The sequence below is a fragment of the Nicotiana tabacum genome, chromosome 6 (assembly GCF_000715075.1).
Source record: "Nicotiana tabacum cultivar K326 chromosome 6, ASM71507v2, whole genome shotgun sequence".
Taxonomy (NCBI): domain Eukaryota; kingdom Viridiplantae; phylum Streptophyta; class Magnoliopsida; order Solanales; family Solanaceae; genus Nicotiana; species Nicotiana tabacum.
In genome coordinates, this window is record NC_134085.1 from 116,296,984 (window position 1) to 116,301,959 (window position 4,976).

Sequence of the window (4,976 nt, forward strand, 5' to 3'; positions counted from 1 at the left end):
CTGATTAAAATAGATCTAAAGGAAGCATATGATTCTATAGAGTGGGAGTTTGTGGAAGAAATTTTACATGCACTCAATTTTCCTATGAAGTTCATAAGGTGGATCATGGAATGCATCTCAACTCCTCAGTACACAGTGGCTATAAATGGAGGGCTTTATGGGAATATCAAAGGGAAGAGAGGTCTGAGGCAAGGAGACCCCATATCTCCACTACTGTTTGAAATATATATGGAATATTTCTCAAGGATAATGAGGCTAGTAGCACAACAGGAGGGATTCAGGTTTCATACTAAATGTAGGAGTCTGCTTATTAATCACTTGTGCTTTGCAGATAATGTACTCCTATTCTGCAAAGGGGAGTTCCAGTCTGTGATGCTAATGTTGAGAGGACTCCCGACATTTTCTAATCCTTCAGGATTAACAACAAATGTAGGGAAGTCGAATATATTTGTTGTAAACATGAAGGCACAGGAGATAGAAGACTTATGTGAAATAACAGGGTATAGTAAAGGCAAGCTCCCATTCAAATACCTAGGAGTTCCAATATCATCTAAGAAGCTGTCCAAAATGGATTGTCAAGTATTGGTGGATAAGCTGGCAACCAGAATAAGTAGTTGGGGTTCAAGAAACTTATCATATGCAGGTCAAGTACAAATGATAAATGCAGTGTTGATGCATATTCATACACACTGGGCTTCGATATTCATTCTTCCTAAAGTAGTTCTAAAGAGTATCACAATAATGTGTCACAATTACCTATGGGATGGTAAGGTGGAAACAAACAAAGTCCCTTTAGTAGCTTGGGACCTTGTGTGTAGACCAAAGCAAGAAGGAGGAATAGGTATAAGGGATTGTGTAGTATGGAATGAGGCAACTATTAGGAAATATGTTTGGGATATAACTCATAAAACTGACTCACTATGGGTTAAATGGATCAACCATATCTACCTCAAAAATGTAGATTGGTGGCAATACAATGTAGCAGTGGATAGCAGTTGGTACTGGAAGAAAATCTGCCATGTTAGAGATAAATTGGCTGGAGGCTATGTTCAAGGAGGATGGCAGTTAGCTACAGGGAAGTATACAATCCAAAAAGGATATACATGGTTGAAGGGGACTCTGGACAATTGCCAATGGGGAAGATGGGTCTGGAGAAAACAAAATATTCCAAAACATAGCTTTATATGCCGGTTGTCTATGTAGAAGAAGTTACCCACAAAGGACAGACTGGCACACATAGGTGTCAATACAGATGGCATGTGTGTTCTATGTGGTGATGCATTAGAGACTGCGGAACATGTATTCTATGAATGCCAATTCTCAAGAAGATGCATAACTATAATACTACAGTGGCTAAAAGTCAATATTACAAACACTGAAGGACATCACCTATGGAGAAGAGTAGCAAGAAAAATGGGAGGTAAGCTAAGTAGAGAATTTGCATTTGCAGCTTTGACAGCGACTACCTATCATGTGTGGAAAGGGAGGAATGAAGCCGTATGGAAGAATTCAGTCCCTAGACCACAAAGAGTATGTGGGCAAATCAAAGAAGAATGTAAAGTGCGAATGGTGGAAACACTCAACAAGCGAAAAAATGGAAAGGATAGAAGATGGATAGAGGATATATATAGATAGACAGATAGGGGGTAGGAATATACATGTACAGATCTTTATATACGAAGAAGCTAGAAGGAGCTACTTCACGGTTTTTCCTTCATTGTATTCCCTTTGTTATTCCCTTCGTTGTATTTGTTTGGAGATGAATAAAAAAATTCATTCCACCAAAAAAAAAAAGATATTATTTCATGGTTAAATTAAGAAATTTATCGAAAATTATTCTTGTAAAAGCATGTATGTATCATTCTTCGAACATATAATCTAATGTGATGCTTTGTTTAGTCTTCTTTAGACTCATCACCGACAGAAGATTGTACAGTTGGTATCACCGTCTCAGGCATCATCTTCTGCGAAGTCACTAAAATGCCGGGAGAGGATCAATTTATAGGATTCAAACTTTAATTCAGTATGTCCGTCAAATAACTTAGAGTAATAAATAGATGAGATTCCTCCCCTAGAGTTTGGCATAAAATTGACGACCCATAAAAAATCATATTCTAAAATAGATCGATAATGGTAATGAGAGGTGGTTTGGTGATAGAAGCGGGTGTTTTTGGGTGGTGAAAGAAGAAGAGTAAACCCCTCTCATAAGCAGAGTTTGTCCGGTGAAAGGGATAAACATAATAATCTTCGGATAGAATATGAGATTATTTTATTATGTGTTTAGCTAAAAACAAATTATTTGGTACAAGCAACTCAGATATTATTTAAACCACAAATGTTGTATTAATTTTGTACAACATTCAATATGCGATAATAATTTTGAAATTAGTTAATTTTGAGATAAAACAATCAAATGACATGTCCTTCTCCAAAGTTCTTCTTCCAAAGTCATTTTAAATAGTCATGGTTAAAATTAAAAATAAAATTTTATTTAATGTAAAATTAAATGTGTTTTATATTATATTATATACATCTCATTTTTAATCCAAATAATAATCCCAATATTTTAATCATGTATTATAATCCTTACCTTATAAGCTTAGTATAATTTCTTCTCTAATTCAAATATGATAGGTAACATTAGCAAGAAAGGTTTTATAGGTAATTCAAATATACATCTTTTAATCTGCATCCTCTTCATAACTTCCACCAAATCTTTTACCGTACGTCTAGTGCAGCTCAGTTACAAGCCTGACTTCGAGTTTCTAATATAACCAAATCATCTCAAAGTCAACAATGTAATTAGTGGATTAAGAAAAATAGAGAGCATACTAAGACTAGCCTTTTACCAAATATAATCTTTATATAATTTGGCATCTATGTATAAATTTAAGACCTACCATCTCCACATTTTATGGTTCATTAATTCCAACAATCATGTAAATCATCAAGTATTTAGATTCCCGGAAAATTTCCTTAATTTGAACGAGTTGGTAACTATTGCGCCACTACTTTTTGTAGCTTTACCATTTTTATTATGAGAGAAATTGATTATGAACGAACTTATGAAGGGTAATTGCTAATTATGGACGTATTTTTCATCCCATTTTTCTATAATTGGCTGCTCTATAATCTATGTTAATGGGCTACGGTATTTTTCACCCCATTAGTAGGTTTTCTATTACTGCTTGTTATTTTTTTGCTTCTTTTATCTTATTTTTCTTATTGTTGTTACTGCTTTTTTTTTCATGGCTTTTCCTTCAATATTGTATTTCTTTTTCATGATTACTGAAGTTATTCTTTTCTTGAGCCGAGGATTTATCGGAAATAACCTCTTTACCTTCACAATATATATAGGAATAAGGTCTGCGTACACACTATCATCCCCAGACCCCACTTATAGGATTTCATTGGATATGTTTGTATGGGCTAAAAGTTATCATAATTATATGTGAGACTAATCGGCATTAAGGACTTTCGAAGGCTGCCACGTGTCATCAAGCTAGTTTCAACAGAAGATGAAGGCGAGGTCGAGGACTCAATAGAGGACGAAGACGAGGACGAGCACTCCCTTTAACGGAGCAGTAACGACTAGTTTAGAAACAGTTCCTTACAGGGAATATTCTAGTATTCCTCCCATCTGTACTATTAGGGTTTTGTGGCCCATGTGCCCTAATAAATAGAAAGATATGTAGTTATGGATGTGATTGAACACTCATTGTCACACCTCCTTTTTACCTATACCCCGTAAAGGGTATAAATGGGTAAAGGGAGTTTTTTCAATTAAAGGACAATCGAAACATGATTTATTATAAAGATTCAGAGTCGCCACTTAGGTGATTCATGGTGTCCCAAGTCACCGATTGAATCCTGAATCGAGGAAAATACTGACTTTGTTTAACAGTCCGCGAACTAGAAATCCGAGTAAGGAATTCTGTTAACCCGGGAAAAGGTGTTAGGCATTCCCGAGTTCCGTGGTTCTAGCACGGTCGCTCAACTGTTATATTCGGCTTAATAATCTGATTTTAGAACATTTTGAACCTATGTGCAAATTTAAACTTTTAACCGCTTTTAACTTATTTAAAGAATTAACTCAAGGTCATTTAAAACATATTGCAAGTCACACCACATGAAATGCACCCGTGGTTCACGACACGCTCTATTTAACCTTGTTGGAAATTAGAGTCGGGTCACATGAAATGCACCCCCGGATTTTAACATGCTTATTTCATTATTATTATCCAAAATTATGGCAGGGTCACATGAAATGCACACCCGAGCCCATTTAATCTAATTGACATAGTTCAGCAATTCTGTTTTTATACTGTGACAAAATCATGTTCAGCTATAACCAATTCAAGTAAACACGAGCAGATAACCGAGCGAGCAAATTTAAAACCACTGAGATCAATTACAGAATCAACAGGATCATGTCATTAAACAAATAATTAATACCAAACTTGCATAAAACGAATAGAGGGTGAAAAAGGTGAACCTTAATATAGCCGGTTCATTATTTTGAACTCAAAAATGTGACGAGTCATGGACGGGACTCGAATTAGTACCGGAAACTCGGACTCGAACGCCTCAATAAATCTCACCCCAGTCGAACTCGAATCCAATTCTAGCACCTATCTCTTTCCCTCGCTCGCTGATGACACACTCTTTAACAAGCTTTACAAATGGTTTTGCATTGTCAAGCAGTTCACAACAGCGTTCTTTACAGGAATTTCATCGAACAACACGGCGGTTCTAGGTAAACAATGTGACTTGGCATGCAAATCAACCAAAATAGAGAACACATACACGCTTAAAACAAACCAGAATATCCATGCAAAAGGGCATGAATTACCTTCGAATTTGTAAGAACATGTTGCCCGTTTACAAAGAAACTCAGGCCTATGAAGCTAAACACGGACAAACCTGACTCTTCAGCCTCGACAGGAACTCAAAACATACGGAAGCTCGGACAGCCT